Raw genomic sequence first — 11,389 nt, 5'->3', positions numbered from 1 at the left:
AAAAATCAAGTTATTATTAATTATCGTGTATTTTGAGAAGTTAATGAAAATAAAAGATATTAAAAATTACTAAATAAACTTAAATCCTCTTTTCTAAATTTTGACTTTAGGTGCTCATTCAATTGAGCCGCCTTGCCTATTAACTACCCTCTAATTTTTCATGCAAATTAGTAACATCTTCCCCAGGCACCAGAACTCGCCTTGTTGATAAGAAAACGTTCATAATCTACCGTCACTATTAGAGTCACGGAAAAAGTTACAAACATACAAATCTCTTTCCATCCAATTCTGAAGTCTCTATAAGCAAATACAACAATCCACGTAATGGTACAATCAAGAAACTTGAGATCAAATAATAACCATTTGTAATACAAATATTTCAAGAGCAAAGAGAGAAAATCAAATAAGTTCTAGCCCCAATACGTGTGTCGGCAACGAAATTTTATCCGTACAAAATTCGAATTGTATTAAATTTAAAATATATATTATTCCCAAATAAATATTGCGGATTAATATAATTGAATTCGTTATTTAAGTTCAAATATGTATTGATTTAAATAAAGTGCAACATTTATAGGGCTAGTCCATTAATTTGGACTACAAATGACGAGCTCACTTTACTAAGCCCTAGATATTGTCATATTCTAGTGACCTAAAGGAGCGTCACATGTCAAATGACGTGGCATGCTAAGTCAAGTGAAGGAGCCAATAGGACCATGTCACATGTCAAAATGATGCAGCATGCCTAATGAAATCAAAAAAGACCATAAAAGGCGTCACGTCACTTGAATTTGATTGGTCAGAAGAAGTCCATCTTCATCATGACTCTTCCATTTCCACAACTATAAATAGGGGTTTCATAATTCAGTAAAGAGGATCAACAACTCTACAAAGAAGCAAGAGAAAGCTCATGGATCAAACACCACAATTTCTGTACAAAGCTCAAGCATTCAAATTCAATTCATCAAAATTCAAAATCAAGACCGCAAAATTCAAGAACAAGCTCAAAATACCTTGAATTCAATACAAATCAAGATCAAGCCCATCAAATCAACAAATCAATTCAAAATTCAAGATCAAGCTTTAAGCCCTTGAATTTATATTAGGCAAATTAAAGAATTCATAGAGATTGTAACACTCACATTGAAATCAATAAATTGATTTTTATAATATTTATTTTTTGTCTCATATTATTTATTTTTTGGTCTTGAAATTTTATCGTCCAACAAATTCTGGAACGCTCAGTGGAACGATATCTACCTCATCTCAACTTCTCCAACTTCGAAGTTTAAGAATGCTGAAATGACTTCCAAGAAGGTCAACTCTCAATCAACTGCTTCCAAGGCTACTATTCAATGTTATCTGTTGAAGTAGAAAGCATCCTTGGTGTTACTTTTGGAAGCTTGAGAGTGTCACAAGGAGCAAGGCAGGTTTGCTAGGACAACAAACACATCCAGTGCCATCCGCGCCAACTCTAGTTTTTAGATCTTCAACCCCAAAAGGAAAGAAATTCAATGCAAGTGCTTTGGTAGGAGGAAGCAGTGTGGAAAATCACTTAAGAAGACTCTAGCTCTACTTAAGCATTTTGATTCCAAAGACTCTGGCGTAAAGAACGATGGTCGTTCAACAAATTCGCCATCTCCACTTACACCGCATAATATGAGCACATAAAATATCAACTTAGGTTACATTCCATGTTACTCTCCAACATATCCAACGATCATGCAATCAATGGTGACTGATGCCTCATCTATGGAGGAGCAGCTTGCGAATCTGACAACGGTAATTAAGGCCTAACCAAATATGTTCAGAATCAAGATGCTCGGATTGATAAGATGGTGGATAGGATGGAAGTCTTGATAGATGGAGAGTCTAGACATGCACCCAAAGAATCTCCATAGAACATCCTGTGAAACAAACACCACCAAGTTTCTTCTGAGGGAATGATCCCGATTGAGAAATTGAAGGAATTCATTAAAGAAACCCTTAAAGACAAGTATGATGTTGTAACCAAGTCTTCCCTTGAGTTCGCCAAGCTCTACACTGCGAGAATAGATAGCCTCAAAATGTCTGTTGGATATTAACCCTCCAAATTTCAATAATTTAAGGGTAAAAGGAACCCAAAATAAAATGTTGCACACTTTGTTGAGACATGTAATAATGCTAGAACTTACGGTGACTATCTTGTCAAACAATTTGATCGTTCCCTAAAGAGAAATGCCTTTGATTGGTATACGTACCTTGGGCGTAACCCCATCGATAATTAGGAGCAATTAGAGCATGAGTTTCTGAATCTCTTTTATAGCACAAGGCGTACAGTGAGCAAGGTAGAGCTTACAAATACTCGGCAAAGAAAGAACAAACCAACCATTGACTTCATCAATAGATGGAGAAATTCGAGCCTAAACTTAAAAGATAGGCTCAGTAAAAACTTCGCAATAGAGATATCCATCTAAGGAATGCACTGGGAGCATCTCTATATCTTGCAAGGCATTAAGCCAAAATCCTTTGAAGAGCTAACTACCTGTGCTCATGACATGGAGTTTAGCATGTCTTCTGCTGGAAAGGGAGTAGTGCCTATCCATGACCCTCGAAGGGGAAAAGATGAGCAGGAACCCAAAAAATAAGGCAAGTTTGTCCCTAAAAATGACAAAAAGGAATCTATGAATATTGACGTGTCTCCTGTGAAGGTCACCATGAAGGTGAGAAAAAAGAAAAGCCTGAAGACTACATCTCGAGCACGTTCAAATCAGAAGTTAACTTTAAAGGAGATGCATGAAAAGAAATACTCTTTCCTTGATTCTGATGTTGCCAAAAATTTTGATAAACTCCTTGAGGATAAGCTCATTGAATTCTCAGATATATAGTGGCCTGACAAAACTAAAAGGACCAATGACCCAAATTATTGCAAGTATCATAGGCTTGTGAGTCACCCTCTGGAAAAGTGTTTTGTCTTTAAAGACAAAGTCATGCAATTAGCAAATTAGAAGAAGATCTTCTTTTACGATGAGATGACCAGTTCTCATCAAATTTCTATCAATTTTGGCTCATTCAATCCAGTTCAAATATACATCGAGAAACATAAGAAGGAATCATTAAAACATGATAGGTATTCAGTTGACAAAGTTGATGATGAAGGTTGGACTCTGGTGACCAGGCGCAGATGCAAGAAGACAAGTCTATGAAAGAAGTCATCAGAGCAACCAACTAGAAGGAGAATGGTGCAGAAACCAAGAAAATAGAAGTTAGTTAAACTTCCAACAAAGATGAGGGTAATGGAACTTCACCACCAAAAACCTTGGTGTCCAATAACGTTGGAAGAATTCTTACCAAGTTGCACTACAAAAAATAGTTTTTTGCAATGAAATTTACCGACAAATTAATTTTTGTCACTATATAGTGACAGATTAGCAACGAAACTATAAATTTGGTTGCATTCATAGCAAGCTCATTTTTATGTATGCTATTAGCAACGAATCAGCGACGGAAGAGTGCTACCACCGCTAAATAATTATGGGAAAAATTAGCGCCTAAATGTACTGATGGATTAGCAATAAAAAATTTATGACTATTTTAATTATTTCGTAGCAACGGATTTAGCAACAAAAAATTCATTGGTACACTTCAAATTTTTTTAAGAAAAATTATTTAGTTTAGCGACCAAATTATCTGTCGGAAATATTATTTTGAAATTTTTAATTAAATATTTTCAGATTAATTTGATCTCAGCCATCGATAAGAAATGATCCAACAACTGAGATATAAAACCTTTTTTCTTTCCTTTTTAACCAAAAGAACAAAAACCCTAATCTGTTCACTCCACTTCAGTCGTATCTCCCCTCCTTCTCTACTCTCTCTCTTTGATCTCTCTCCTTCATCACCATCTCTGGCCAGGTAAGCCATTGTCGATGCCCACTACCCGATGCTTTCACTACTTCAGTCGCCGCTATCATCTCAAAAATCATCGAGCCAAGCTGTCCAGCCAGGTTTCAAAATGATGGGTTTGTAAGAGCTCATCACAGGTTTGATTTCTTTGTCCTAATACCATCATCTTCTTCTACTCTTTTTCTTTTTCCTAAAAAAATTCATAAATTTGAAATATTTAAAATTTGGCTTCGTATTTTGAGAAGATTATAATTGTTTTGTGTTTGTTTCAACATATGTTAAAACACCCAATTTCTATCATTTAAATTATTTATGAGGAAATGTGAGGAGATTGGATTAGCGGAGAAGGTGTTTGATAAAATGTCTAAGAGAAATATAGTTGCGTGGAGTGCGATGATTAGTGGGTATTCAAGATAGAGGATAGTTAATACGTGTTTTAGGTTGTTTAGGGAAATACAGAAAATGGGGGTGGAGCCGGATAAGGTGATGATGGTGAGTGCGATATTGGCTTGTGCTATGTTTGGAGCATTAGATTTGGGGAGGTGGGTGCATGCGTATATTGATAAGAGATCGATTGAGAAAGATGGTAAAATAGTATTGAGACTTACGGATGGATAGAATATATGCACGTTAGGATCTATTTAAAAATGTAGGCAAGAAGCACCTGTAGGAATAGAAATGCACGTTAAGAGCTATTTAGAGTAGTGTGTGTGTTGTATATCAAAGAGGGAATTAAACGGAGACGTTCCATTATCAAATGGAAAAGCAATTTCCTTTCGTGGTGTGCTAACAGGGAACTGTTCTTTCGCATACTTACTATCAAAACAAGAATGACACTATATGTGTGGACATTCATATGACTGATTTACCTATCCATTCATTAATTCTTCTTTTTCCTTCACTAGTTATTCAAACTTATTACCTTCAATTACAACATCACTTTTTTTGTTTGTATTCTTGATTCTAGTCTCCAATTATTATTCCCCTTTTCATGTGTGAAATTCTGTATAATCTTCTTTTTTTAGTGTAAATCATACCCATGTATGAATTAAAATTGATTCCCTTCTGAATTAAAAAGATTCACATATGAAAGAGGTTTACAAATACATTCTTACTAAATTGACTAGAATATAAAGTTAAATATTAAAAATGACTTCCATTATAGAGACACATGGTAGTACAAGGATAAAAACACTCTTAAGAGCACTAAGAATTGTATGCTTTCTTGGTTAGAAAAAAGTATTAATAAAAAATAAATCATACCATAGACAAACCTAGAAAAGTGATATTGTTTGAAAAGGTCTAATCATTAAACTCGCTGAACCTAAATGCAGAAACATGTAACTAGGAAAAATGTAGTATAAGATACATGGGATGTAGTGTCACAGATATATTACATTCACATATTCAGATACAAATAACTTGGCAAATGAGAGAACACTGTTCCTTTTCTAGAGTAAAAGATTATGTGAGTAGAGAAGTTGCTTATCGAGCCCAAAATGTTTGTATAGGCTCTATCACAATAGGCTAAATTTTTAGTTTCTTTTAATTTATTTCTTATCTAATACTTGATGAAGCAAATATTGACTGTCATTTGTTTGTATAGGCTATTAAAATAGGTCGAGATTCAACTTCAAGTGAGTTACATTTACACGTTCATACACATAATCATAATGGTAAATCTTTTATTGTTGAGCGTTTCTGACTTCTCCACGTAAGTTCATAATTTATATCATTAGATATACTCTTCTCTTATTTTTCTTTTGTATTGAAATCTGTCGAAAGTTCATAATATGCATGAAAATGAAAGAAGCAACAAGAAGTTGAGTCTATTTTAATATCTTCACTTGTTAATTACAAGAAAAGTATGGAGAAATTGTACGAAATAAAAAAGACAGACTGAATCTGAAATTGATCAATTGGAATAATGTTATGAAGCTGTAGGAGGAGTAAAGAAGAAAACAGTTATGTAGTAACTAATACTAATTTTGATGGGTGTGGATTTGACATTAATTTATTTTTCACAAAATACTTGAACTTGTGGATGTTTGGACATAATTAGGTGATGCATTTTGCTATCTATATATTTTGAACAATCTAATATAAGTAATTATTTATATGATGTTGATTATTATAATCATTCAATAATTTACGTGTTTCAATAGTTTTCTAACAAAATTATTAGCGACATAAAATTAGTGACTAATTTTTATCATTGCTACTAAAAAACTTTAGCGATGAATTATAAAATATAACTTTGGTCGCTAAATGACGGCTGCTCTGTCGATCAAACTATGTTGCAATGGATCAGCGACAAAATTTTCTATCATAAATTTAGCCCCGATGAAAATAAATTTTGAAAATATAAATAGAATATTTCGTCGGTAAAATCAACAACCGATAAGTTTGTTGCAAGCGGTCACAAGTTTTGCGATGGAATTCATTTTTTCATCGCTAAGAGGCTAGCAACCAGCAATATAGCGACAGACACAAATTTGTTGCTATTCCATTAAAATTTCTATTTAGCGATGGATTTACATAGATAGCGACCAAATGTGACTGTCGCTAAATGTTATTTTTTTTGTAGTGTCGGTTTCATGCGAAAACTGCTCAAGTCAACCTTGAGGCTCTTGTTTTAATACTGCCAAAGAGGGGGCAAAGTGTGATAATCTACCCATGGAAGTTCCTTCATCTTCTGAAAAGCTTGCTAAAACTCTTGGCCAAAAGGCACATGTATGTGATATAAAATCACATTTACAAATAACGATCTTGTGCTTGGAGGAACCCTACACAATCGTCCCTTGTACATGTTATTTCAAGTTCTAGGTAAGAATATAAATAAAATCTTGATTGATAAGGGATCCGGAGTCAACATCCTGCCTATCCACACAATGAATGAACTTGGTATCACTACTGACAAACTGGACGAAAGTTGTATAATAATCCAAGGCTTTAACCAAAGGGTCAGAGGTCCATGGGATCTGTCAACTTAGGGATTCATATGGATGAGTTTTGATCAAATGAGTTGATGCATATGATCGATGTCAAAACTTCATACAATATCTTGGTAGGCCTTGGGTACACGAGAAAAAAAATTATATCATCCTTTGACTATCAATGCTTAAATACCTTGAAGGTAAAGTGGAAAGAAAGATAGTTATCGATGATAAGCCATTCATTGAAGTTGAGTCACACTTTGACGATGCAAAATTCTACTTAAAGAAATATGTTGTGAATAAGAAAAGGGTTAAAGATGTCACTAAGACCAAGTGTGATGATCTTGCATCTAAGAAGGTTTCAGTGACTGTCAAAAAAGTTGCCACCCAGAACCCCCCCTTCACTTCAAATAAAGAAAGCATCACATTCATAAAAAAGAAGGCAACTCCTATTATCTGCTATATACCAAAGGTAAAGAAAGAAACAGATCACCCATCTGATGCCAAAGATAATGTGCTAAAAGGGCTAACTTTACCTATAATAAGAATTGATGCAATAAATCCATCCTCAAGGCTACTTGGAGAGTTTATGGCTTAAAATCCACCACAAGATATGACACTCCCTACAAAGAGTACAAAGAAGGGCTTCGATCCAAATGCATACAAGCTATTTGTAAAGGCTTGATATAATCCTAATGAGTCATTAAGGTTAGGAAAACTTTTGTCGGAAGAAACAACCAGGTAGGCACGTGAAAGCCTAGGATACATACAGCCACCTCTAATTTACATCTCCATAAGATGGGTGGTTCGTAACTACAACACTGTAGAAGAAGTGTCTACTGCATCCAACAAAAGTCCTTCTGTCTTTGACCGACTTGAAGAATCAATCACAAGAAATTCAGTGTTCGATAGGTTGGGTCCTCTAAATAAAAAGAAATATAACAGTCATCGAATAAGTCATCAAAGTACGATAATCACTCTTCACCTAAGATCCAAAAATTTTTTGAAAGTTTGATTACTTCTAGAATTAGACAGTAGATGAAACCGGTGGCTTCATGCAATGAGGTTTTGATAACTAAACCTCAAACTGTGGCTTATACCAAAAAGTGTGAGAAATAAGAAGAGAGTATTTTCTCCTTATTTCCTGTTACAACCCAAAATGAGAATGATATCTCATCTCAAATGAAGGTTGATAAAGAGATGAAAGATACTTTCTGGTGTTACCACATATCCATCAACAATGATGATCCACAAGAGAAAAAATATGCTGAAGATACCCCATCACAACTTAAAGAAGGAGTGAAAGCCACAAAAAATCCTTAAAAGGAAGTTAATCTTGGAACCAATGAAGACCCAAAACCAACTTACCTGAGTGCATTTCTAGAACTGGAAGAGGAAATTGATTATATGGATATACTCAAAGAATATATGGATGTATTCGCTTGGAGTTATAAGGAAATTCCTGGCTTAGATCCAAAAGTAGCAGTCCATCAGTTGAGGGTGAAAAATAGTGGTCATCCTACTAAGTAAGACTAAAGGAACTTTAGGCCAACATTGGTTCCATTAATAAAAAATGAGGTTAATAAACTCATCGAAGATGGTTTTATTCGAGAAGTTAAATACCCCACATGATTTTAAGTATTGTTTTGGTACAAAGGAAGAATGGATAAATTCGAGTTTTTAGGGATCTCAATAACGCTTGTCCTAAATATGATTTTACAATACCATACCATAATTAATGATTGATGTTATCACTGGTTATAGAGCAATGTCCTTTATAGATGGTTCATTCAGCTATAGTCAAATTCATATGGCACCAAAAAAAGAATATCTCACTATATTTTGTATGCCCAAAGGTATTTATTGCTACAAGCTAATGCCTTTTGATTTGAAAAATATTGGTCCCACTTATCAAAGGGCTATGCAAAACATCTTTGATGGACTATATAAAAATGTTGAGTGTTATGTGGATGACTTAGTGGTAAAGTCAAGAAAGAGGGACGACCACTTAAAAGACCTAAGAATGGTATTCGAATTGCTTCGAAGATATCAACTTAGGATGAATCCATTAAAATGTGCCTTTGGAGTTACTTCTGGAAAGTTCCTTGGCTTCATTGTACGACACCGAGGAATTGAAATTGATCAGGGCAAGGTTGATGCGATTTTGAATATGTCCGAGCCTCAAAACATTCATAAGTTAAAAAACCTTCAAGAAAGTCTAACATATTTAACAAGTTTCATATCAAACTTGGCCGTAAAATGTCAACTATTTAGCCCTCTCATGAAGAAGGAAACTCCCTTTGAATGGGACCAAGCTTGTATAAGGCCTTCAAAAGTATCAAATTATACTTAATGAAGCCTCCAATTCTTGTGGTACCTATACCTGGAAAATCGTTGATTTTGTATATTGCGACACAAGAAATATCAGTTGGAGCACCACTAGCACAAGAAAATAGTGAAGGCAAGAAAAACTCCCTTTACGATCAAAGAAGAATGATAACAACAAATGAGCTGAATTATTCTCCAATCAAAAAATTATGTTTGGCGTTGTCCTTCTGAATTCAAAATATGAAGCACTACTTTCAAGCTCACATCATTCACAAATCCTGTCAAGTTTGTAATGTCGAAAACAGTCCTTAGTGATCGACTTGCAAGATGGTATCTTGAATTCCAATAGGTAGTGATTGTGTATGTTTCTTAAAAAGCTATAAAAAGAAAAACATTGGCAAACTTCTTGGTAGACCAGTCGATACCTGATGACTAGGAACTGAGCGATGAACTCCCTAATGAAGATGCATTAATTATTAAAGCCAGACCCCTGTGGAAGATGTACTTTGATAGTTTTGCATAATGAGCTGGAGCTGGTGCTAGTATGGTGTTCGTTACTCCATAAGGAGAGGCCATCCCATACTCATTTATCCTAACAAACAGTTGCTCCAATAATATTATTGAATATCAAGCATTAATAATTGGACTAGAGATGCCAGTTGACATAAAACAACTGCAATTACAAGTCTTTGGTGATTCCTAATTAGTGATCAAATAGATTTTAGGAAGCTATGAAGTCAGAAAGCCTGAGCTACGACCATATCATGATTATGTATAGAATTTAATGGGGTGGCTTGGAGAAGTAACCCTTAGCATGTACCAAGGAAATAAAATAAGTTGATGCCCTAGCTGATTTAACCTCAGCCCTAACTCTTCCAAATCAGATGCAAGTTACTATCCACTAAGAATAGGTAGTACCGCCATCAAATGAGGATGGGGATGCAGAAAATAAGGTTGAATACCTCGTTCCTTTGTCTGAAGGTGCAAAGGAATATTTGTGATAACCTATCATTGACTATTTGTGTTAAGGGATACTTCCAGAAGATCTAAGAAGAAGGACTGATGTCCGTCGTCGTGCACCTCGCTTTCTTTACTATAAAGACACACTATACAAAAGATTTTTTGAAGAAGTACTCTTTCGATGTATAGGAGAGGAAGAAGCAAGTCAAGCTCTGCAAGAAGCGTACTCGAGAGTTTCTGGATTGCATCAGTCTGGATCGAGGCTCCATTTTCACATTAAAAAGATAGGATACTATTGGCCAATAATGGTGAAAGATTGTTATGCTAGAAGATGCAAATCTTTCTAATTCTATGCAAATTTTATACATCAAACTCCTGAATTATTACACCCAACTATAGAATCTTGGCCATTCAATACTTGGGTAATGAATATTGTTGGGCCACTACCAAAAGCTTTTAGTGGACACTTATATATCTTGGCTGCAACAGAATACTTCTCAAAGTGGGCCGAAGTTGTTGCTCTCAAGGAAGTAAAGAAAGAAAATGCTACAAACTTCATCCGAGTAAATATCATCTATCGCTTTGGAATTCCTTAGTACATAATAACTGACAATGGTAAGCCATTTGATAACAAGCTGGTGAATAAGATTTGTGATCTCTTTGGTTTTAAGCAGCGCAAGTTTTCTATATACCATGTTGCCGCCAATGGTCTAGACAAAGCATTTAATATGACTTTATGCAATCTGTTGAAAAAATTCATTTCCAAGTCCAAACGAGGTTAGCATGAACGAATGGAATAAGTTCTATGGGCATATAGAATGAATTACCACATGTCGATGCAAGAAACCCCATATTCGCTTGCTTTTGGAGTTGAAACAATCCTGCCACTTGAGCGTTAAACACCTTCTTTGAGACTAGCTATTCAATAAGGGCTCACCGACGAAGAAAATGCTAAGTTGCGTCTTGTGGATTAGAAGCTATTGATGAAAAGAGTTGGAGGCTTAGCAAAATCTTGAATGTTATCAAGCCCATCTATCTCGTTCTTTCAACAAAAAGTCTGCTTGAGGTGCTTTCAAGTTGGAGACCAAGTCCTTGCAGTAAGAAGGCCCATTATTATTTCTCATAAATCTGGCGGAAAATTCACCCAAAAGTGAGATGGACCATATGTTGTACAAAAGGCATATTCAAATGGAACTTACAAGCTTATTGATGGTGATAGAGTGAAAATCATCTCTATCAACACCAAGTTCTTGAAGAAGTACTTTACTTGAAGGAAGATG

Source organism: Capsicum annuum, chromosome 6 (genome assembly GCF_002878395.1).
Source record: "Capsicum annuum cultivar UCD-10X-F1 chromosome 6, UCD10Xv1.1, whole genome shotgun sequence".
NCBI classification, from domain to species: domain Eukaryota; kingdom Viridiplantae; phylum Streptophyta; class Magnoliopsida; order Solanales; family Solanaceae; genus Capsicum; species Capsicum annuum.
Note: the sequence above shows the minus strand (reverse complement) of the source record.